Below are 26547 nucleotides of genomic sequence, written 5' to 3'. Positions count from 1 at the left end.
TGACATTGTAAATCACATAAATGTGTGTTAAAATCTCCCATAAAAATAATTTCAAAAATCGAATTGTGTTTTGCTTTATAATCTGACAGAAAACTATCTAGAGTAGTAATGTGCTGACTCAATAGCACACCGTCCTTAGCGTTATAAAAATTTATCAGAAGAATTTTTGTCTGATTGGGCATCACCCACTCCACAATTAGGAAATTCTTTGAGTCTGCCTCCACCTTGGTAAAAGAACCACTCAATCTTAATGAAGTAAGGAGGATTAACCCACCTTTTGCTCTACCCGCTATCCCCGGGGTAGCAGGCACAACAAAACTAGTGTACCCATTCAGAAAACAGTACTCTGCAGGGTCCCATGTTTCCTGCAGAGCAATAATATCAAAATCATTTATAAAATCCAACCAAATAGCATCATTCCATTTAGCCTTAATGCCCGCAATATTCCAGCTCACCAATCGACACAGTGTATCATGCTTAACTTGGGGCGAAATATCTAGGGGTTGGTGACTACCATCCGTTAGTCAGTCAATTTCCTCCAAATCTGACAACGGAGCAAAATGATTATGCAGAGGTATGTCTATCCTCCCTACGCAAGATTGGGCTTAGTGGAGAATGGGTTTGTAGTAGTGGCTACAGTGGGCGTGATAACTCCTCCAGTTTTGGGATTGGGGTTAATAGTCAGGCCATTGGGAAGTACAGTGGGTGTCATTAAATCTCTATCATCTGTTGATATGTGTGCAGGAGTGGTGAAATTCCTACCATGTCTGTTTTTGGGGGGGGTAAAAAAATCCCAATGGTAATGGTCTAATACCAGGAGAGCCTAGCTCAGAGGCATCCCAAAACAATCTGTGGGCTATGTTTGGTCTATCAAAATTCACCACCACACAATCTCCTGGAATGTTTTTGGGAGCATGCCCCACCCATCTCACTCTTCTAGCCATGATGACATTAGAGGCTATATCAGGTCCCCCACTACTATAGTAAGCACACAGTTTTTTTGAAAGTGTTAATAGCTCATGAGAGGATTCAAACCTACTTTCAGAGAATGCAGGAACCCCTGTAAATACTGCAACTAGTGGGGCGGCATCAGGGGGCAAGTCTTGCTTTTTCCTGGAATATGTGCCCTGATTCAATTTCAATTCCCCGTGTCTACCCTCTATCTCTTCCCTTCTTACATTTCCAGAGCTTCCCCTCGCAGTTCTGTCCAAGGGGACACTACCCCCTGGGATGGAAGGCACAATATTGACATTAGTAGGCACAGTATTGACATTAGTAGGACCCTCATCACATATCATCAATGAATCACCCACCGGGTCCCGGCCCCTAGGTGGGCTAAGAGTACCCATGTGACGGTTAGAGCCCCCTTTCGTGACCCTACCCTCCTTCTTAGACTGGGAATCTTCAACCTGCTGCTCCTTGTATTCAGTGATAAACTTTCCAATTTGATCACATTTTTTCGGCAGGCCATCCACACAAATATTTAGGGTATCTACAATATCTTTAGCTATGCCCATCAATAGAGGTTCCAGTTGGGATGTAAACATTTTTTCCACAAGGGCTTCAAGGTTGTGCATAAGATGTGGGTCACTCCTTTGAGGTCTAGATATAGACTTTGAGGGTTTTATACATTTCCTAGAGTTCTTTTGTTTCCTCATTTTCTGAGGATCAGGAGACCTTTGAAGATCACCTTCAGCCCCCGATAAGTCTATTACAGTGTCATTCTCTATTGGCCCATTGCCTGGCTCAGGCCCTCTCGTGAATGTTTCTATTACTATAGTCGGTTCCAGAGGTACAGTGGGCATAGGGGTAATACTACTGCTAACATCGTTATGAACATTAGCAGGTGTAGTCAGGCCCAGTTCTATTTCGGCGTGTGCAATTTCTTTAGACAATACACCCACGGCGGAAGTTAGATACGAAATAATGCTTTCTGATTGTCTAGGTACTTTTGCTTTTTTACCTTCAGAGTCACCATTGCTCGGTTGTTTACGCTTGCCCATTCTAGAGTGTTTCTTAGGGGGGGAGCCCGTCCCAGCCCCAGCTGGCCCCTGACGGCCACAGAAGGCCCGCCCTCTGCCCGGGCTCAGCCCGGCGACCGCCCGCGAGCGTCCCGCGGGGCGGGAGGTACAGCCCCCTCTTATGCTCCTCCGGGCGCGGGAGTCATGCGCGGCTGTGAGCGTCCCTGGATGTCAGGAGGGGACGCTGGGAATTGTAGTCCCGCAGGTGATGGTTAACGCTCCCCCCTCTCCACGGCCGCGATGTGTGAAGCGGCGGCGGGGGAGAGCGAAGGTGGATGCCAAAGTGTCCTTTCAGAGCCCCCAGTGAGCGTACTCATTCTTCAATATGTAAAACATATATAAACTTTACAGAAACACACAGTCACTGGATGATGTCATCAGTGATGTCATCAGTGATGTCAAATGAGATGTCATCAGAGATGTCATCAGTGATGTCATTTGAGATGTCATCAGTGATGTCATCAGCGATGTCACTGACCATGTCATGAATGATGTAATATGTGACATCATCAGCAGTGGATTGCGGGTGCGCGAAATATAGTTAGTTCAACTACCTATATAGGAGCAATTTCAATGGTTTTTTAAATGCTAATTCCAAAATATATAAGGCCTGAAACCTATGGTTTTTAAGTGAATATATATATATATATATATAATATATATAATATATATATATATATATATATATATATATATATATATATATATATATATATATATATATATATTCCACTCCTTCCTGCTTCTTCAGGCACGGCACGCAGGACACAAAGACCACCACACAGCTCGTCCAGTACAACAGGTCAGTTTATTATCGCCTTAGTTCTCCCTCTGGCATGACGCGTTTGGGTATGGACTACCCTTGATCACATATATATATATATATATCAACTTAAAGCTCATCTTGGAATCTCCAGTGCCTCGGCGATCAAACAAAAGACCAGCGAATCCCAAATAGTGGCAAAAGGGTTTATTTATTCCAGAAAATTCAGCAGCGTAGCAGACGACGCGTTTCGGGCATAAATATGTGACATTTCTATTGTTCTATTGCGCGATCCTACCCAAACGTCAGTAGAGCACTGTAAATTGTCAAAGACAAGCATGAACTTCACAATTAAGAGGAATATAAAAGGAAGCAGGATTGCGGATGGTTAATGCACTGTGATTCTGTATTCTTTAAAAAGATGAGTCTTCAACTCTTTCCTAAATTTGAGGAGTGTTGGTGATGTCTTGATGGCTACGGGGATGTTGTTCATTATCAATGGAAATGGCCTGTATTACTTTATTTGCAAATTACACCTGCCTGCCCTGTAGATCATGCCAACTCAGCCTTATATTCTTATCAAGTTACTAAATTGAGTGTTGTCAAATTTGGTAAAGTTAACACCTGTTACAGACATGCCTGATGGTCCTTTTATTTTGTGTAGGAATTTTGCACCACTGTTTCTTGTGCAGCATGCGTGTGTGTGTGTGTGTGGGGGGGAGGGGGGGTAATGTATTCTAAAATATCTTACATTAAAATGTCAACTTGCATAAATATTGTGTGCCACATTTAATTTACAAAAATACCAGCCCCATGGGGAGTAGCTTTTCTATTACTAATTACAACGAGGTGATTTATTATAGATGATATTTAGGACACAATGTGTATCTACTACTACATTTTAACAACAATAATCTGGTCCCAGACCATGTCAAAACATTGCAGCTCTGCAAACTGTGCTTTCACTGTAGGGAATCCTAAACTGATGGTGGGTTCACTGCACACTGTCATGTCTGCTTGATAAATTGAAAATATATTTTCATTCATTAGACAAACACAACAATTTTCGGTGCCATTGTTTTTGATGTTATAGAGTTTTACACACCACACTTGAGGCATGCTGGGAATTGTGGTTTCCTTTACTTGTTGATGTGCTTCTGGGAGCGAGAGTAGCACATATATAGTCCTAGCATGAGCCTCCATGTGCATCTGGTAGCACTGGATTCTGCTAATGAACAGGACACCAGCGCTTCCTTGGATGCTGACATTTAAAGCTGTCTGTTTCTGCTGCTGCTGGAAGGCTTGCAAAAAAAAGCTTTTGACAAGTTGACATTTAAAGGTACACAAATGAGTGTTGTAGCAGTCAGAAACGGGAAGAAATGATGACAGTCTCACCCACATTACAGTTAGTCTTTATCGCTTGCCCTGGAGTCCTGTCAAAAGGCCACAGAAATGCATCAGTTCTGCTGCCATGATAAATTAGCTTATTAGCTACTAGAGTCCACCTTGCCATTGACTGCACACAACACTCACACTTGAGCTTCCAGTACTCCTGAATGTGCCAATGTGACCAATATATTCGGGTCCAGGTGGACTTCTGTTATGGATTTATATTTTCCTTGCATGCTGCCATTCCCCAGGGTCTTTTATTTGCACTGTTCCACTTATGCGAATTGCCCCAGACAAAGACATAATATACTATCATTGGTCACAGTATTTAAAACTCTCCCTGCCCTTTGCTCTTTTATCCAGTTCACATTTTTTTGTTGTTGCAAGTTAATGCAGAGCCTTATGTGGTCAATGGATGGACAAAACCAAAGCTACAAAACTTAAAACGAGAAAGCAATAAGTATACATCTATATTAACAAGAATTGGCAAAGCTAATAGGTCTTGTCTTTTGGACCAATTGGCATTGCCAATGGTTGTTAGTAATGCTGTGAAACATGGCTAAAGAGGAAACAAAAAAAGCATTGGCAAAACAGATAGGTCTCGCCTATAGGTGAGCAATTTGCTTTAGCAGTCGAGTGGGGTTGGGGAACCAGTTGTGGGACAGTAAAAAAAAGCACTATCACGGAGCCAGCACTGGCAACTTCATAGCACTTTTTTTTAAACCTTATGTCAATTGCAAGGCAAAAAAATAAACAAAGCTGGGACAGGTGGGAGGGGGAGAATAAACAGGGACACAAGGAGAAAAAACAGCAGAAACAGGATGGGGTGGATAGGAGGGAAGAAGAACATTTTGGTTGGGGTAGAAGAAACAGGGATGAGGTGAGGAGAAGGTAAAAAGGCATTATTACGCGGGCAGCATTGACCATGTACTAACACTATTTTTAGAAGAGATTCTATTTGAATCACAGTGCGCAACCTATGGCCAGCGGTGGGACACTAATCAAACTGAATTAATTTGTGCTTGGTCTATGTGCCACAAAAAGATTAGAAAGTGATACAATGCACGCACTGCTCAATTAGAATACAGCAAAGAAGAGTGACAAGGATGCTTATGAATGGTAATCGATGAGCGGTTTCCATGCTCATTATTGAACACAAGAGTCTCTCAAGCGAGGGAGCATGTGCTAGCTCATGCTCACACAGGCTGGATCTAAAAAAGTGGTATGATGTGTCCACTGCATCCATTTCATTTTGAAGGTGACTGCAGCAGGCATGCACGTGCATACAAAATGTGCTGGTGCCTTTTTTTTCTTCTTATTCACTGATCCAACTTGGATTGGAAAAATTCAAAACAAAGGTAGTGCAGAAGCATTTGTTTTTCAAAAAGTGGGTGTAAGCAACATGGTGAGAGTTGGTGGGGGTAGCATCATGAAGTACATAACAGAAGTACATAACACCAGGGAGAGAACGCAAAATTGAAGGTAGGGGAACAGAAGCACACAGGTGAGAGAGAGCGCAACGGGAAATGAGGGAGATAAATACAGTAAAGAAAGCAATGCATGGGGAGAAGCACACAAGGACAAGCACAGCATAAGGGGGAGAGTGTGAAGCACATTGGTGGGAGCAACATGGAGTGAGGCAGAATGACAAAGAGAAGAACATAAGGGAGTCAAAATGAAAACACATACAGTGTCATGAAGTGTTAAACCAAAACGAATAAAAGAAGTGCCTGAAAAGTAAGCAGTGGATGGAGACAAGTAATGAGGCCATGCTCGAAGGGAGAGATAAACACAAGAAGAGAAATGAAAGCCCACACAACTAGTCTTCAAAGCAGGGTTGACTGCATTTGTTTCTTTATTAAAAGCATAACACGTAATGCAATGAACGCAATATTTCTTATTCCCACGCACAGCAATTAAAAAATGTACAAGGCAATCAAATATGAAGTTTATGCAAATGTGAATCTGCCTAGCCAATACTCGCCCTAGGGTTCACAGCAACATCCTACCATAGACTCTCTTCTCAACATTCACATTTTAATTTCCATAAAACAGGCCTTCAAGTTGTTAGACAGCTATGAATGACATGTAAATGTTTTTTAATCTTTGATATGGTTTAGGAATATTAGATATCTAGGTGGCTAGTTTCAAGTGAGAACAAGGAACTTCTGAGTAAACAAACACAAATGCAGGTCACAACTTTCAATAAAAACAATAATCAAGAGAGTTGAAAATAGTTGTTAAGAAATGTAAAATGAAGAGCTTTTAATTTGAATTTGAATTTAAAAACATTTATTGAGCGCGCTTATACCAAGCGGTTTCATGGCGCTTTGAAGATTACGACCAGCAAACAGCAGCAGGGGAGGGCATACTAGGTGGTAAAGGCACTAGAAAAAAGAAAAGTTTTCAAGTTTTTCCAGAACTCTAAATAAGAGGATGAAGTTCGAAGCACCAGGGGGAGGGAGTTCCAGAACACTGGTGCAAGGGCCGCAAATTTCGCCCCGCCAGTTTACTTTTTCTTAAAGCGGGGTATGGCCAGAAGTGCCATGTGGGTAGAGCGGAGTTCTCTGCCCGGTAAGTAGGGACTGACAGCTGAGCAAATGAACTCAGGAGCAGTGCCCATCCTGGCCTGAAAAGTGAGGCAGCCTAGTTTGAATAGGGACCAGGGGGAGGGAGTTCCAGAACACTGGTGCAAGGGCCGCAAATTTCGCCCCGCCAGCTTTCTTTTTCTTAAAGCGGGGTATGGCCAGAAGTGCCATGTGGGTAGAGCGGAGTTCTCTGCCCGGTAAGTAGGGACTGACAGCTGAGCAAATGAACTCAGGAGCAGTGCCCATCCTGGCCTGAAAAGTGAGGCAGCCTAGTTTGAATAGGGACCGTTCTCTCACGGGCAGCCAGTGCAGTGCCTTCAGCAATGGAGTGGCTCGATGGAATTTAGGCAGTCCATGAATCAGGCGGGCAGCCTGATTCTGCACTAACTGCAAGCAGTGTATGGCGTAGGCCGGTGTGCCGTTGTAGACTATGTTTCCATAATCAAGGCGCGAGAGCACCATAGCCATTACGATGACCTTTAGCGCCGGAAAGGAGAAAAAGCGGGGTATTTTCCTGATTATCCTGAGAGAGAAGAAGCAGGAGGATATCACCGAACTGACTTGGGAGTGCACAGAAAGTTGAGAGTTAAGCAGAATCCCAAGGGTTTTAACTTTAGGGACCGGGAGTGGGGGGGCACCGAGTGATGAGGGCCAAAATGATGGGGACCATGGACTGCAACCACCTCCAGTCAAGACCAGCTCAGTCTTGTCTGGATTGAGCTTGAGGTGGTTGCAGTTCATCCAGTCCTGAATGAATAACATAACAGTTTGAACATTCTGAGCGGACGAGGGGGAATGGGAAAGATTGAAGATTAGCTGGGGGTCATCGGCGTAATTAAACACTGTGACCTCCAGCTGCTGTAACATAAAAATGAGGGGGTAGATGTATAAATTAAACAAAAGGGGGGAAAGTGATGAGCCCTGAGGGACGCCACACTCCACCTTACGGGAGGCGGCAGTGAAGCCAGCAAGGTGGACCGCTTGAGCCCTGTCGCACAGGAAGGACTCAAGCCATGAGAGGGCTAAGCCCTCTATGCCCGCCGCCCTGACACGGGTGAGAAGGATGGAATGGTCCACCATGTCGAAGGCGGCGGGCAGGTCCAGAAGGATAAGGGCCTGCGGGAGATTGGTGTCAATGCCCTCGCGAAGTCCATCCATTACCGAAATCACTACCTTCTCCGTGGAGTGTAGAGGTCGGAAGCCCGCCTGGCGGGGGGAGAGGCAATGATTTGCCTCCACGTGAGCGCTCAGGGTGGTGGTAACATGGGTTTCCAGAACCTTTCCCAAACAGGGCAGCAGGGAAATGGGGCGGTAATTGGAAGGGGATGAGGGATCGGCGCCAGGTTTTTTCAGGATTGGAATAACAACCGCTGCTTTGTGAAAGTTGGGGACGACACCGTTGCTGAGCGAGTCGTTAGGCAGTGTGAGGGGGGGGGCAGGGCAGGCCAAGAAAATTTCTCTGAGGGCGTGAGCGGGGCCAAAGTCCAGAGGAGAGCCCGATTTTACCCGTTGGAGCAACGGGGGAAGTGAGTCCATAGTCAATGGAGGAATGATGGTCAATTTAGAGGCAGTGGGTGGGGGAGAGGGGTTACCGAATGTTGGTGAGGGAAGGGGTATGTTGATTTTGATCTTTTCAACCTTCTCAATGAAAAAATTGAGCGAGTTGCATAAATGTTGGGAAGGGGGGATCGTTGCTGTGGCTCTATCAGATGAAGCTAATTCGTGAACCGTGACAAAAATTTCTTTAGACTGGGACTCTGCCGCTAATATCCTGTTAGAGTAAAAATCAGTGGAGGACAGAGAGGTATGCAATTTTCAGTACAGGGCAATAGGCTCTCCTCCAAGCTCGCTCAGCTCTCCGCGCAGCTAGATTTTTTGCCTTGAGGTCTGAGTTGAACCATCTATTAGCTGCGTGGGCCCTTTTAACCGTAATCCGTCTCAAGGGGGCGAATTTGTCGCCCGATTGGGTCAGCCAGTTGTTAATGGTTGCCAGCTGAGCTGGGGCTGTGAGGCCTGAGAGGTCAGGGCTGGTCTCAGCCAAGGACGAGCAGAGGGACGGCATATCAGCTTTGCCCCATTTCCTGATCCAGATATTCTTACGGAGTAGAGGCTTGGCATCAGGGGCTAGGGCAAGGGAAAATGAGATAAGAGAGTGATCGGACCAGGGGCAGGGGGAAACAATGGGAGTTGATGTGGGGACATTTAAAGCCCAGATCTGGTCCAACATGTGACAGTGGGTGTGAGTGGGACTGTGAATGTGGGATGTGAAATTGAGACTGGTCATGAGATCAGTAAAGTCCTTCGAATGGGAACTTTTAGCAGGGTCGTTGGGCCAGAAATTGAGGTCCCCTAGGACTAGAACTGAAGAGTTATTTATCGCCAGTGTGGCCAGGAGATCTTGAAAGCTGGAATTGAAGGAAGGGGTAAGTTGGGGGGGGGGTAAATGAGGACACAAGTCAAAGGTGTCAGGTATGAGGTCGAGCGTGCTACCAGGTAGTCCACTTCCGGAATTGGGGGGGAGGGAAGGATCTGAAAGTGGAGGTCAGTGCGGGCTATCAAGGCCACTCCTCCACCCCTCTTGCCCTCCGGCCGATCAGCTCGGATGGCAGAGTATGAGGGGGGCAGTATAGCTAGAATATTGGACAGGGAGTCAGCCTTGAACCAAGTCTCGGTTAAGAACAGGAGATCGGGCACATGCGTGTCAATATAATCAAATAGCTCGTGCTGATGATTGACCGCTGACCTGGTATTAAGTAATGTGGCCGAGATGTTAAATGCCGGTGCTTGGGGAGTGAAGGGATGAAGGAGGGTCGGGGATGGTAAGACATGCGAGGGTATCAACTGTGACACAATCGCGGGAGGGGAACAGGGAGGGGAAGTGGACAAGCCAAGGACAGACACATGAGTAGCTACAGAGGAAGAGATTGTGCCAGGAGTCCAATAAGAGCAGAGTTGACATGAGGAATAAGTAATCAAACGGGCAGAGTGGGGTGCCCTTAGCCCCTGCCAGCCGCGGACGGGCGCAGACGGGCTTAACTGTGGCGCGACTCCGGCGCGCCTTCGTCGCGCCCGCTGCGCTCATCCGCTGCGCTGACACATGTGAGCCATTTATATAGAGGAGTAGCGTGGGGGGAGTGGCGTGGGTGGAGTTCGCCGGTCCTGCCCAACCAAAGATGGCGGGCGCGGCCGCTGTGAGCCCGCCTGGGACGATCAGCCCACAGCCAGCCACGCGCAGCCCCTGAAATGAAGGATGCAGGTTAGTAACCTGTTAACTTTGAGGGCAAGGTTAGACACACAATAAAAGGCACTGAGGTTACAGAAATTAAAAAGAGCGTGCCACCGCTCGCAATCAGCGGGACAAAATGAAATTTAAAAAATGAAATAGCGACCATCCAGCTACCACCAGCAAGCCCACTGCCACCGGGCTGCTCGCAATCGCCAGGAAGGTGCAGAAAACACTCCTAAATAGAGGAGTAGCGTGGGGGGAGTGGCGTGGGTGGAGTTCGCCGGTCCTGCCCAACCAAAGATGGCGGACAGGAATTGAGAGCCATGTTGAATGAAAAGTTGGTGGTCTTTAGGTTAGGGTGGTATTGGACTTGGCCCTCTTTGATGGGTCATCCCCAAACATTTTGCCTTCTCCCCTTCTGTTTTCTGAAATTTATGTTTGTCGACATTAGGACTCTGTGCACTTTATCAATACTAACCAGTGCTAAAGTGCTTGTGCTCTCTCCTTCAAACATGGTAAAACTATTGTACACCCAATCAGCACATTTAATTTACTTATATGTCCCTAGTAAAATGATGCTACATCTCCCTGGCCTCTAATTTAAATGCTACTGGTGGGCCGTTGGCACTTATTGTGCCACCCACTTAAGTGGCCCTTTAAAGTCATGTCTTAGATCTGCCATTGCATCCTGTGTGCAGCTGCCACTCTGACCTCACAAAAAAATTGTTTGCCAGGCCTAAATCTTCTTATTTAATATATATTAGTCACCCCAATGGTAGGCTCATAACATCCCATAGGGAAGGTTGCATTGTACTTAAAGCATAGGAAAAGTAGTTTTAGACTTTACATGTCCTGGTAGTAAAAAACTCCCAAATTCGTTTTTCACTACTGTGTGGTCTATTTCTCCCATAGGATAACATTGAGTTACCTTATTACATTCAATAAGTGCTAACGTTTGATTGGGAACAGTAGCGGTCGGTGGTGGAAGTAACTGCCGGGTGGTGACTTGGAGAGGGGGAGGGGTAGGGTGGGGGGTAGTAATCTATGGATTACGGAGGATTACAGGTAAGTAAACATATAAATAAATAAAACAAATTTTGTTGCGTGCACTACATCACATTTGGGAATGCAGTGCGGGCAACAAAATGAGTTTTATTTATATGTTTACTTACCTGAAATCCTCCGTAATCCATAGATTACTACCCCCACTCTGCCCCTCCCCCTCCCCACGTCACCGCCCGGCAGCTACTCCCACCACCGACCGCTACTGATTGGGAACAGGTAGAAATATCATGTTTCGACTCTAATAATTTGTAATTTAAAATTCTCTTTAATGATAAAGTCTGATTCTAGATTACACATTTTGAAAATGCCCCTTTTTGAAAGTTGACATTTTCCTGCTTTTAACTTTCTGTGGCCTTTTAAGAGTTTCTAGCTGCCAGTGCATATTAAATGATTCCCCATTCGGAATGCTTTTTTGGACCCAGAGAGTGAAACAATAGAACCTTGATGTAGATGGGAGAGGGCCATCCTTCCAGAATGGGAGGGGGACCTGTTCCCTGCGGCACTTACATTTCAAAGGACTGCCTCCAGCACACTCTCAAATGAACTTGACACGGGGCTATTGTCACCCTAGACCAGAAACAGGTAAAGGGATATCATAGAAGTTTCCCCTCTTCAAAGGTTGGCACCAGGTATAAATATTGGATCCTCAGACCTACTCTTCAGTACATTCTTGGAATTTGGGACATTAGAGAAAGAGGATTGCCTTTTTACCCAAAGGACAGCCCTGCTGCTTGAGACCTGCCTTATTTCCCAGAGGACTCCCATGCTGTTTGGGCCTGGCTTGTTCTTTGGAGGACTGCCCTGCTGCTACCAGAGAACTGCCCTGCTATTTGAGGTCTGTGTTGTTCCCCGGAGGACAGCCCTTCTGCTTGAGGCCCACCCTGTTCTTCAGAGGATCACCCTGCTGCATGAGGTCTACCCTGTTCATTGAGAAGGAAGTCTGGGTTCCCATCATCCCAGGCTAATGTGAGTGACTCAAAGGGTCAGTTGGCTGACCTCTTGTTCGGAATTATAGAGACACAACAAGCTACAGATGCCTCCCTGCAACTGCCCAGCTGACCTGGTGCAACTGGCAATGCTTGGACCTGCAATTGGACCTGCCTGCAACTACAGCTGGACTTCCCTTATCACTGATGACCTCTGCTCAAGTAAGTTCTGATCCTGAATAGGAACTTCCACATGTCCTGGACCCTTGGCTGGCATCAGTTGACCTCGGCCTATGGACTCCTGATATTTTTAACTCTGCGCACCAGACTTTGAGACTGTAACTTTTTCATTGGGACTAACCTGGTCCCTGTATCCTGTCTAGCATGACCAGCTACCCACAGTTAGTACTTTCTGCTTCTTGATGTTATTTTTACTCCAACATTTAAAATTGCATATCTCTGGTTCTACTGACTGAATTTTTTATGTTGAGGACTCATTTTATTTAATAAAATGTATACTATGTTTCTACATTAGTTTGGGATTTTTATTTTGTTGTGATTTCACTGTTTTACTGTTTGTTTGCTGCAGAAATACTTAACAGATATCCTCTAAGTTAAGCCTGACTGCTTTTGAGCCAAACTGCAAGAGGGTTATGCACAGGTTAATTTAGTGACTTTTGTGGTTCACCCTGACAAGGATTGTATTTGTTGCTCGAGAAGAGATTTTACCCCAATTAAACCCAATTTCTTACAGGTGGTTAGGGTGGTGGTGGTGAGGATCGTGAGGGTGGTAAAGATGGTGGCTGCAAGGGTGGGAAGGTGGAGGTGAGGGTGGTTGAGGTTGGTGTTGATGATATGGTGTATGATGGTAGTGGTTAGGGTGAAGAAGTACTGATGTACACCACAAATGAGGTCACGAACTGCAGCCACAAAGTTGAGATGAAATAGTAGAGAAGTTTATTTCATAACATGAAGTTCCTGCCACTGGCACAAATATTCCAGCTTTTTCCTCTAACTGTTATTTTACCTCACGTCGCTACATTCTAAACAGCCTTTAAAACATTAAATCCAGGTGAATGGGGGAATAGAACATATCAATATGGGATAAATAATACAAGGATACCACAGGTGGTGATGGTGTTGAGGGGATTGGGGGTTGAGGTCGTGGTTTTGATGGGGTTGTTTAAGGTGGAGGTGGTGGGGGTTAGGGTGGTAGTTGGTGGTGGTAGTTAGGGTGGTTACAATTAGGTTGGGGAGATGGTGATTGATGTTAGGGTAAAGTGGTTGTGGCTAGAGTGGAGGTGGTGTATAGAGTTGTGGATAGGGTAGGGTGTTGCTGGCAGTTAGGGTAGGGTGGTCGTTAGGGTAGAATTGTGGTTAGCGGTGGTGGCGTGGTTGGGGAGATGGTGGTGGTTGGGGTGGTGGTTAGGGTGTTTGTGATAGGGAGGTGGGTAGAATGGTGATAGGATGATGGTAGGGGGCTGGTGGTGGAGGTTAGGGTGATGGTGATTAGGGTAGTAGTTGGGGTGATTATGGTGCTGGTGGTTAGGGTAGGGTTGTAGTGGTGGTTAGGGTTAGGTGATGTTGGTATTAGTTAAGGAGCTGGTGGTTAGGTTATGTTAGGGTTGTGGTTAGGGTAGAGTGGTGGTGGTTAGGGTGGTGACACTGGTTAAGGTAGTGGTGGTTAGCATGGTGGTCGTGTGTAGGGAGGTGGTGATGGTAGAGTGCTGGTGGTAGGGTGCTGGTTGTGATATGGTGTTGGTAAGCTTGTTAGGGTGGTGGTAGTGGTATAGGTGGTAGTTAGGGTGGAGGTTAGACTGTTGTTTTGGTGGTGGTAGTAGGGTGGTGGGGGTGAAGGTGAGGGTTGTTGTGGTGGGGGAAGTGAGGTTAGTGTGGGGAAAGTGGGAGTAGGGTGATGTTGATATGGTGATAGGGTGGTAATGATGGTGGTGGTTAGGGTGGTTTTGGTGGTGGTGCAGTTGTATGGTGCAGATGGTTAAGGTGGTGGTGATGGTGGTTATGGAAGTGGTGATGGTAGGCTGGTTAGGGTGGTGGTAGTAGTTTGGGTGGTGGTGGTTAGGCTGTTTTTAGTTTGGTGGGAAGGTGGTGGTGGTGGTAGGGGGTGGGGGTGAGGGTGGTGGTGGTTGTGAGTGGTGAGGTGAGGGTGACGAAGGCGGTGGTAGGGTGATGGTGGTATGGTGAAAGGGTGGTGGCGATTGAGGCAGTAGGGTAGTAATTGTGGCAGGGTAGTGGTGCTGATAGGGTGGTGTGGTGATGGCAGGGTGGTGGCGAAAGAACAACACAATTGCCAGTACTGGACTTTACTTTCTATCTGTTTAGAATGGCCTTTATGAATAAAACATACCTGTCCATTTTATAAATTACGTCACTAGTTTATTTATTTCACTAATGGAATTTTTTCATTTTTTTATGCATGTATAAACAGATATAAAACAATACAGTTCATCACATCAAAATTTCAATATACAATATCATTACAAAATTAACACACATCCTACCCACACTATGACTAAGACATTCATACCTCATTCATACAAAACCACATATATACAACACATTTTTAGATGATCCTATGTCAATGACACTAATTATTCGTCCATATAGATGGTGTTGAATTCCTTAATTGAGAGTCCTACTCCATCAGAACTGTCACTTGGACTCAAATCCTTATTTCCAAACCAATAATCGTCTACTTATTCAGATTGACAAAAGGAGTCTAATCTGGGCAGGGTGGTGGCAGCAGCACTGAACACCCTGGCCGGTGCATACGTCTGTGCTACCTCTGCCTAGTGCCAGAGTCTGTTGCCTTGCTTCCTGCCACAAGTCCCGATACCCCCCCGCTTCGGTCCCGCTATCATCCACTTAGGTGTGTATTTTATTTTGGTAATTTTGTCCTGATAATTCAGTTCCTTTGGTTACCTTGTTATTTTAGTTCTTCAGTTTTTTTAACTGAGTTTTCTGGTTAATTTCTAGTGCTCTCACCCCACCCACTCCCGCAGTTCTTTCCCGTGAGCTGGTTCCTGCTTCCAGCCTCCCACCTCCCTGACAGCCACTCAAACCTCCCAGGACTACTTGTGCAGGCCTCTGCATGGCCCTATAGTGGCTATGCTGCCAGCACACTGAAGTCAAGCCCATCTGTGCCCATCCACGCCCGGACCGTGCCCAGTGCCAGAACCCCAGGCTCTCCTGCCATTCCCTACTTCACTGCCAGGGAGTTCCTGGGACTAAACCCCAGACATTGGAAAAGCAGCTGCTGCACATTTTCCCCGTGATTGATCAAAGGACTCTGTATCTGCTGCCACTGTCGCTTCTTCTGCAACTCAGGTCCACCAGCCTACACTGGATCCTGCGCTGCTCCAGCCCAGCAGACCACAAACAACCCAGAAGCACTTCAATGCATCCTGCTCAACACCCTTTCCGTCTGCAAACACACCACGGAATCCTGGAACACCATCACCACCCTCTTCTCTGACATTGCCTTTATCACCGAAACGAGGCTCAACCACTTTCTTGAGCCCCAATATTGCCACTGCAACACCCAAATGCTACAAGTTGTTACTCTGAGACGACACCAAAAACATGGTGGGGGCATCGCCATCATCTTCAAGGAAACCATCAAATCCAACATCACCAATGATGAGCCCATGCCCCTCATGGAACACCTCAACTTCCAATTACAGAACAACACCAAGACCACCATAAAGGCACCCTCGTATACAGACCCCCAGGAACCCGACAAGCCTTCTGCGATGCCATCTCCAACATGAGGTACTGGGTTTTTCAGAACCGGTACTAATCCGGTAACCCAGGGGTGTCAGGGCAACACCCAAAGACCCCGGATTCCCCTGTCTTGGCAAACAGAGACACAGGATACTTCTTGATGACGTCAAAGACCAAAGTTTATTGGTTGCAACCAGGGACAGAGATCTACGAAGTACACACGGGTAGTTTGTCAGAGACTGCACACTTCAATAAACGAAACTCGGTCTTTTATGCCGAAAATTACGCCTCTGGCAGCATTACAATTTACATTTGGTGCATACAAACTGACCAATGACCAAGTAGCATTTCAAAAAGTAGCGAATGACGACAGTCAAAGATAATCCCACTTTCCGTTGCCCAGCCCACCAAAACGGTCGCACACATGCTTGGTTTCCTGTTCGATCAGGCCGGACAAACCCATCATAAAACCTTCAACCCAGATCGATGAACATGTCGTAAAGGAAAGGCAGAAACAGATGGAAAGGAGATAGAGGAGTGGGAACGGTGTGCCATAAACTCGGACATGTCCTGCCCTTTGATCTTTATCAGGCCAGTTGCCGCACAAGGAACTGGCTCAGCGGGATTCGCCCCAGGCAAGGAGTCAGTTCGGCCAGGTCAACCAGAAGTCAGCTAAGGCGTACGTGTCAAGGACTTTCTCGGCCTCAGTCATCGGGCCTATGTTAGGGCAACCACACAAAATGGCTGCCACATACAAAATGGAACCCAAAGGTTCAGACTAAATCCTCAAATGCAGAGTGTTCTCCTATATCGATTCATACGAAAACACTCAGACACGTTACACTCGCCATTTGCGGTCTGTAGAGACCAAAATCGTCCATTTCCGACGATCTTTATAAATCGGGTTTCGGAACTATTGAACCCAATTCGGGACCATGGAACCACAGACCCTCCTTTTGCCCTATCATAGGCAATAAACCCAGACCCATTTTAATCTGAATCCGGATCTATATTTATCAGGTCATCGATATGCTGCTGTAGCATCATCTTATTACTATGCATCTCTCTCCGGACAGGTTTCCGTACGCACAAAGTAGCACAGAGGCCACAAATAGCCGGAGCACACTGTACACAGAGACAGAACATGAACAAGATTGCTAAGACCATCCCAATGACCATCAAAATCTTCCAACCCCAAGTGGATATCAATCCCCATAACCATCCCATCAAAGACCAATCTCCTTTGTCCAGATGGACAGAATCAGAGATTTTGTGCAATTTGGAAATGGCCTGGAAGACTGACGGAGCGTTGTCTGGAATAAAAACACAGCAGCTCAATTGAATCAATCTACAAACTCCACCTCGATCTGCTAGGATAACGTCTAGGGCAACTCTATTCTGAAGTGTCATAAGTCTATCCGACTGGAGCTCAGCAGTCAGGTTACCAAGGGCACCGGCAGTCTCAACTATGGTGGACTCAACCACTCTCGTAAGCTGACGAATATTCCTACTGTTAGCCATAGGTCCCCAGAACGGCAGAAAACCCTTGAAGAAATCTCCCAATTCTTGTCCTGCAGTGTCTTCTTGGCTAAAGACACCTCTCGCAACTCTCGTCTTGTGGTAATCTGCCGCAGCTGTAAAAGTGGGGGGTAACAGAAAGGAAACAAAACATGTGCCTGAGAAGTCGGGGGGCAACCATGTATACGCTTTGTCATAGCAAACAAAGTAGGTACCCTTAGCAGCTAAGAACGCTGGGGAAGACTGAGACGGAAACATATAAGTCTCAGCGCAAACGCTCTTCCCTAACTGAGCCTTCGGATTCTTACTGTTGCCCTGCAGACAATAGTAGCCCTTATGGGGCACTATCCAGATCGGTAGAGGACTTTTCGCTCATGGTTAATACTCAGACTAACTCCATATCCAGTAACGTTCCAACCACTATATGGTTGCCTCTCATCTTTCGGAATAGTCTCTACTGCATTAGTCCCTTTAATCATGTCGACTATGCCTCTAGCTATAGGACTATTCTTCGGATTATCTTTCGGTGAACGTAGGGGGTCAACACTGTGGGCATAGATGAACATGGTTCTGTAAGCTCGAATTGAACCATTTAGACTAAAGGGCAAAACCAAATAAGGAATACCTTTATCGGTTGTATGAGGCATCAAACCACAAATCCAGCAGTTCGTTGTATTGATCACTAACTGATGCTGGTGCAAAAGCTGTATGAAAGAATTATTAGAGAATTCCATACGTCTGACTACCTCATATTCGGGCAAAGGATGGAAAGAATGAGAAGAAATAGTAGGTGAAGGTGTAGGTTGCACAGTGGAATTAGACGTCATTTTAAAAACAAATGCTACATAATCAACTATGAATATTACGAAACTCAATAGCAAAAATATACATGGTATCAAAAAGCATTTCTTCGACATTATTTTGCATATACGTTTTCTAAAAGTCAATGTCTGCACAGGTCTCTCCAACTCAAAGAAATCCATCCTAAACTAAGGGTGCTGCCCGCGGTGGTTGGTTGATTCTGCTTGAGAGTGCCTCTGCTGCACCCAGGAAGGCTGCCTCGGGCCAACAGAACCCTCGACCTAGTGTCTCAGGCTTACACTCCCAAGACTGGTAGCAACCGCGACCCTAGCAGCGAGAACCGGATGGCAGTTCAAGAAAAATAAAAATAAGTAGATCCTTGGTGGAGAGTTAACCTGCAAACAGTAAAAAAAAATCTACTTTATTAATCTTTATTTGTCCTTAATTCTCGATCTCAGATTGTATCGATTTCTTCCAGGTAGCTCTTGATCAGCAAACAAAAGATGAGGCTCGGTAGTGTCCAATCGCTCTGCAGGAGGCACTGATGCTTGCAAAAGTCGATCACTCTCCTGTTCTGAGTTAGTTCCAATCAGGCGAGCATCACTGAACGGTACAAACTTCGGGATTGTCTCAGTTTCAGAATCTGCGAGACTATCCTGGACCCACTTGTCATAAGGCAAAGGCAAAGGTGCCTTTTTGGTATGGGAGCCGTGTATCCAATGGCGCTTCCCACGCACTCGCACCGCAGATCTTGTAGATAGCAGGACCTGATAGGGTCCAGTCCAGCGGGGTTGCTCGTTCTTCGTACGCTGGAAGTTTCTGACAAAGACCCAGGCACCGGGTTCAATAGCGTGGCCTGTATCCTCTGTAGCTTGAGGAAGAGTATTGTATACCTGTTGGCGTAAAACACTCATTTTAGTTGTCAATTCACGCAAATAGTCAAGCAAAACAGGGTATTCGAGGTTACTAAACCTCGTCGGTCTTGGTACGTCCCAAATATTCGCCGGGGGACCAAACACAACCTCGTATGGACTCAAACCCATTCTCGAGTGCACAGTCATTCGGGTGGACAAAAGTGCTAATGGCAAAGCATCTGGCCATTGCAAACCAGTGCTTTCTTGAATTTTGGCCAACTTTAACTTAAGGGTGCCATTATAGCACTCTACTAAACCAGCTGACTGGGGATGATTTGCAGCGTGGAATTTCTGCCTAATCCCGAGACCATCACACACTCTCTTCATCACTTGACCCACAAACTCACTTCCGTTATCACTCCAAATGATTCTCGGCATACCAAATCTCGGGAAAAACTCTTTTATCAAAACCTTCGCAGTGGACAAAGCAGTATTGTCCTTCAGGGGTAAGCTTCTACCCATCTAGAAAAAGAGCAATCAAACACTAACACATACTTTAAGTTGTTGCATCTTTCCATATGGATAAAATCTAGCTGCAAAGCCTCGAACGGATACGTAGGAGGAGCAAAATGACCAGCTGGTGTTGGAGTTCCCTTACCAGGATTATGCATCAAAAACACCATACAGTTGTTGACTAAATTCTCTGCACATCTGGGGATCCCTACATTCTGCCAAACCGGAGCCAACAACTTGCAAATCCCTTTCACACTAATGTGTGCCAATCCATGTGCCATTTTAACAACTGGAAGCACATACGCATTAGGCAACAACCATTTATTTATTTATTTATTTAAGTAGCTTATACAGCGCGCAGCTACCCCCGGAGGGGTGTCCCGGCGCTAGAAACAGAGCCTCCGGGAAGGAGCAAGCTTATTGCAAGACATCTCTGATGTTCGGACAAATCAGTCCAACAACCATTCGAATGCAACCTACCCTTACTCTCTCTCCATTCATCCAACTCTTTCTCTGTAGCCTCACTCTGAATGACCTTAACGCTCTCAATGGTGTCTTCGCACATACTCTTCTCTGGAACCCATCTCGCCGGACCCGCAACATACATTCGACTCATCACATTCCTAGCAGTTTCTTTCGCAACTTCATCCGCAAACGCATTACCACGACCAACATCATCCGTAACCTTTTTATGGGCACTGCATTTCACAATCGCTATTTGCAGAGGTAACGTAAGAGATTCAAGGAGTTCATTCACCAGTTGTCCATGCTGAATTTTCGTCCCATGCGATGTCAAAAACCCACGTTCACGTCACAACCGTCCAAAGCTATGAGCCACACCAAACGCATACTGACTATCTGTATACACATTCCATCTTTTCCCTTTCGCCAACACACATGCTCTCGTAAGTGCAATCAGTTCAGCCGCTTGCGCAGAATTATGTGGGATACTTGCAGCTTCAACAACTGTATGTAAAGTCGTCACAGCATATGCTGCAGTGGTATCACCATTCGGTAATTTGAAACACGAACCATCAACCCACAAGGCATCATCACAGTCAGGAAGAGGAGTATCCCTCAAATCTATTTTCCCTTTCGTCTCTTCTTCAGTTCTCAGAAAACAATTGTGTTGCTCTTCGCTATCATCGTCTGTCTCAAGCGAAATCGGCAACAATGTAGCCGGGTTTAAAGTATTGCACCTCTTGATGTGCACATGGCTCGCTAGCAACGTAAGTTCATACCCTGACAACCGAGCACTAGTTAAGTGCTGTGTCTTCGTACGATTCAACAAGGTATCCACTGCATGTGGAACCATGACCACTAGCGTATTGTCCATAACCAAACCAGCAGACTGTCGAATCGAAACAGCCGCTGCCGCTGTGGCTCTCAAGCAACTCGGCAACGCTCTGGCTACAGGATCTAAAGTTGACGAAAAGTACGCACATGGGCGTTGCTTCCCGCCAAACTGTTGAGTCAGAACCGATAATGCACATCCCTCTCTCTCATGGACATACAATGTGAAAGGCTTGCTGTAGTCGGGAGTACCCAACACAGGAGCCGAACACAACGCATTGCGTAATTCAGAAAAGCTCTTTTGGCATTCATCAGTCCAAGGAATCGGATTTGGAGTATCCTTAACTGTAAGAGCTTTCAAAGGTTTCGCTAGAAGAGAACAATTTGGGATCCACTGTCTACAGTACGACGTAATGCCCAAAAACGCACGTACTTCTCTCTGTGTCGTAGGGACACTCATTCTCGCAATAGTCTGAATTCTTTCTGGGGTCAGTTTCCTACCCTCCTTCGATAAGAGGTGACCTAAATAGGTAACTTCTTGGCGACAGAATTGTAATTTCGAGAGAGAAACTTTATGATGGTATTCAGATAAATGAGACAACAAGGACACAGTGGCATCCTTACATATGTTTTCAGTATCGGCAGCGACCAGCAAATCGTCAACATACTGGATAAGGGCTGCACCTTCAGGTAAAGCTAACAAGTCAAGTTGAGTCTTCAAAGCTTGACTGTAAATCGATGGACTCTCACAATAGCCTTGAGGAGCACGCTTAAAATGGAAGCTTCTTCCTCCTAAAGAGAATCCAAAGATATCTCTACTCTCCATGGCAATCGGAATGCTGAAGAAAGCATTCTTCAAATCGATCACCGAAAACCAAGTGGCAGAAGCTGGAATCAATGTCAATAATGCAGTAATGTCGGGTACAACAGGGAATTGCGGAACAACAATTTTGTTCACTTCACAAAGGTTGATAACAAACCTATATACAGGAGGCTGTGAAGAATCAGTTCTCTTCAAGACAGGCAAAACCGGACTATTACACACATTACCTCAAGTCTCTTCAATAACGCCCTTGTCAATCAGAATATAAATGTTCGCCAAAAGCGCTCGTTCACCATCACTTGAAATACGATATTGCGGAATGCGCGGTAACTGAGCATTCGCCTTCAACGTCACAACATATGGGGGAATGTCTAACAGGCCCACATAATTTGGACCCGTAGCCCATATTGAATCTGGTAGCGAAGACAATTCAGGTGAGAGACAATCTTTCGAGACATATATTGGAGAGATCACATTCTCACCCAAAGTAAGATGTACTACGGACGGAGAACAGTACAAAGTCGCATACAATCTCTTCAACAAGTCAAGGCCTAGTAAGTTCTCATTACAACCTGTAGTCAAAAGAAGGGGTGCTTCAAACCTACGAGGACCAACAGAAAGAGGCAATGGAACGGAAATCGGATTCATAACGGGGCGCCAGAAAAACCTATAGAAACAATATTAAAGCCAGACAAAGGTGCGCCAGGGAGTTTAGAATGCATAATAGAACTCTTCGTAGCACCAGTGTCTAGCAGAAAAGGCTCTGACACACCTGATGCAATCACTTCCACGTAAGGTATACTCTGATCTACCGTAACTGAAACAACTCCCTCTCTTTGTCTATGGCTGTCCTAGCAATCATTACCTTTGCTCTCCATCGCCTTCAACATAGTAATCATCTACGTAGTACTGTGTAGACCTACCAGACGAATTCTGCTGTTGGTCAAAACTGTTCATTGAATTCTGCAGAGGCAAAGGGCGCGCGTTCTGTCCGCGACCTCTACCTCTAGGCGCTTGTTGAGCACCTCTACCTCTAACACCAGGAGCACTATTTGCACGTTGCAACAGAACCGGACAACTGTTCTTATAATGGCCTTCTTCTCTACAATATGCACACTGATTAGGCCCATACTGAATACGCTGTTGAGGAGTCTCGTCTCTCTGCGAGTTCCTCGAATACTGTTGAGGCTGCTGATAATCGCGCTGATTATTAACACGGGGTGGATAAGCTTGTTGTAGAAGAACTTTAGTCTTCAATTCCTTAGTCTTCTTATCCGCTTTCTCTAACTCATCCTTGCGCCTATTCTCGTAGTACTGAGCCATAGCAAGAATCTGCACCGATGTAGAAACGGGCCAAGCACTCTCGGAATCCTTCAACTTGGTACACAACTCAGGAAGAAGATTGTGTACAAATTTATCAACGAATAATCTCTGGCCACCCTCGGTAGCCATATCCTGCCCACTATGATCAACAAAGGTTTCCTCGAATCGCGAGAAAAAGTCCGAAACAGTCTCGTCTTTCTTCTGCTTACAAGCAGACAATTTATCCCAATTAACACGGACCTCAGGCATCAAAGTCTTCATGAAAGTGATAATTCTACCAGGGAGTTCAGTAATAACATTTTCAGGCTTAGCACCTCCAACTTGTCTATCATTTGCCGCAACAAGATTCACCCACGAGTCACCCAATTCATTATCATGATCTGTATGTCGAATGACATTCCAGATGGGCTGTGGAACAACATTCCCAAACAGCATATCTATATCTGCCAAATTCATAACGCATGAACTCACAGTTTGCGTAAGTTCCTTATAATATCCTGCCGGATTCTTCCGCGGATCTGGTAAAGTCTGCTTAAGCGCTAGAACTTCTGCACGCTTCCATGGAACATGAACCCACACACGCTGAAAATGCCCATCAACAGGTGGATGAGCATTAGGATCAGCAGGTCTCCATACTGGAGGAACCTCTCGCATTGGATATTGACGCGCATGTCTCCTAACTGACGAATCTGGCTCAAACAGCCGTTCAGTAGGGACATTGCTTCGAAGCGACAGTAACGTCGATACCGCTTTCTCGATGTCATGTAGACTCACAATCGTTCCTTTAGCAAACTCGGAACGCAATCAGAACAATTCCGCAGGAACTCTACCCACTTCGTCCGTCCATTGTTCATGGAGGAACGCACACATAAGTTCAAAAACATAACATTGCTTTGGTGCTTCCCATTGTCGGAAAACATCCATAATACCTTCTAGATCATACTGGGACTTATACGTCACCCATCTACGTGCCATATGATCCAAAACCACTCGCTCATCTGTATCGGGCAATTGACTACGCAACTGTCTACGCTCACTCACAGGAGACATACTCATTTGTCCCAACAAAGGAGTTAGAAAATTAGAAAAGGCAGCGGTCATCCGCTGTCTAGGAGAAGGAGTAGTCGGAAGGACAAGTGGAGACGAAGCAGTAGTAGAAGGATCCATAGTCGGAACAGGCATAGAAACAGTAGTAGCAGCAAGAGGCAAAGGTGGCGACCCCTGAGGAGGCTGCGCATAAGGAACAATAGCCAACGAGGGAGCTGGCTGTGGAGGAATAACAGGAGGCAAAGCAATAGGTGCTTGCACGGCCACGACCGGTGGCGGTGGTGCCGTAGCATTCTGCACATAAGGTGGCGGTGAATTTAAAAAAATGTGACATTAAAGGGTCTTTCACAAGATCCTTTTTGTCTTTCTGCTCTTTAGCTGGCAATACCGGGTAGCATCGGTCTACCGCTAACTTCTTCACTCTAAGCTTCTGCTCATTTTCCTGCTCTTCTTCATTATCTCTGTATGCAATGGCAGCTTGCACCATTGACATACCCTTCCTATTTTTCTTCGCTAACTTAATTTCTTTCTGTTTGGCTTCTTTGCGCCATATGCGGAAAGAGTCAAACATCGCCGGCCGGCCTTTCTTCTTGAACAACTTCACTTCAAGGTTATCTAAGACTTCTGTCTCGAAACTACCATAACGGGGCCACTGTAGGACACCGTCATTCTTTGTGTATCTAACCCAAATCTCATTATAGCTAATAGGACCCACGCCATGTGTCACATATAGGTCGTAGGTAGGAGTTCCAATCGGAGGAACCAGACACGAATCCTCCAACTGGGAATCCCTCAAAGTACCACAACTAAACAAATTCCTAAGACTGCTAAAACCAGGCATCTTGCTCACTAGTCTAGCTTCAAACAACAAGGGTAATCTAAATCGATAATCTTGTGAATACACGAATCCCTTGGCTTTGGGGCCTGCAGGTACCAAATCAAATCTATCCACTAAAGGATACAAAACAAACTAAGAACTAGGAGACGCTCCGTTCATACTTAACTGAGTTGTCGATGGCGTCACCAGAAGACCCGTCAATCGTCTCGCTCTACAAAAGTCTAAGGCTCCAAAACAGGGCGACAGTCAGGGCAGCAGTCCTTCGTAGCCGTCGGAAAGCGGGAAACCTCGCAGCAAAGACCTTTGGAACCACCTCGACATACAGGGGTCGCTAAAGTGGCTGGCAGTCCTCCGGAATTTTCACACGAAGCTCCTCACGAACCTCTGGCTTGGACCGGTACCGCTGAAGTCGCCCCACGTGGGCGCCAATTGAGGTACTGGGTTTTTCAGAACCGGTACTAATCCGGTAACCCAGCGGTGTCAGGGCAACACCCAAAGACCCGGATTCCCCTGTCTTGGCAAACAGAGACACGGGATACTTCTTGATGACGTCAAAGACCAAAGTTTATTGGTTGCAACCAGGGACAGAGATCTACGAAGTACACACGGGTAGTTCGTCAGAGACTGCACACTTCAATGAACGAAACTCGGTCTTTTATGCCGAAAATCCGAAAATTACGCCTCTGGCAGCATTACAATTTACATTTGGTGCATACAAACTGACCAATGACCAAGTAACATTTCAAAAAGTAGCGAATGACGACAGTCAAAGATAATCCCACTTTCCGTTGCCCAGCCCACCAAAACGGTCGCACACATGCTTGGTTTCCTGTTCGATCAGGCCGGACAAACCCATCATAAAATCTTCAACCCAGATCGATGAACATGTCGTAAAGGAAAGGCAGAAACAGATGGAAAGGAGATAGAGGAGTGGGAACGGTGTGCCATAAACTCGGACATGTCCTGCCCTTTGATCTTTATCAGGCCAGCTGCCGCACAAGGAACTGGCTCAGCGGGATTTGCCCCAGGCGAGGAGTCAGTTCGGCCAGGTCAACCAGAAGTCAGCTAAGGCGTACGTGTCAAGGACTTTCTCGGCCTCAGTCATCGGGCCTATGTTAGGGCAACCACACAAAATGGCTGCCACATACAAAATGGAACCTGAAGGTTCAGACTAAATCCTCAAATGAAGATTGTTCTCCTATATCGATTCATACGAAAACACTCAGACACGTTACACTCGCCATTTGCAGTCTGTAGAGACCAAAATCGTCCATTTCCGACGATCTTTATAAATCGGGTTTCGGAACTATCGAACCCAATTCGGGACCACGGAACCACAGACATCATCGCCACCTGTCCATCAACTCCTACCACTACGTCCTGCTCGACAACCTCAATTTCCACATCTATGACGCCTATGACACCAACTCCTTCACCCTCCTGGTGAGCCTGAACAACATTGGCATTATCCAACTGGTCACTGAACCAATGCACAAAGCTGGATACACACTCAACTCTATCTTTATCTCCAGTGACAGAATCAAATTCAGCCATGTCGCAGAACTCACCTGGACATCGTCAACTTCACAATCTCAATAAGCATACCACCACCAAGCAATGCAGCTCCTCCCACCACAGCTGCAGCAAGGTAACCGAGACCAAGCCTTCCAGAATTTCTCTGCATGGATCACCAATAGCGCCGGCAGAGTTTCCCCACTGAAACCAGCTAAGACAAAGAAAAATTCAAAACAAGCCAGCTGGTACACCCCAGTGCCAAGAACCACCAAGCGCAACTGCAAGGGACTCGGGAATCTATGG

Source organism: Lissotriton vulgaris, chromosome 8 (assembly GCF_964263255.1).
Source record: "Lissotriton vulgaris chromosome 8, aLisVul1.2, whole genome shotgun sequence".
Classification (NCBI taxonomy): Eukaryota; Metazoa; Chordata; class Amphibia; order Caudata; family Salamandridae; genus Lissotriton; species Lissotriton vulgaris.
The sequence above is the reverse complement of the archived record's forward strand: the minus strand, read 5'-3'. Positions refer to the sequence as shown.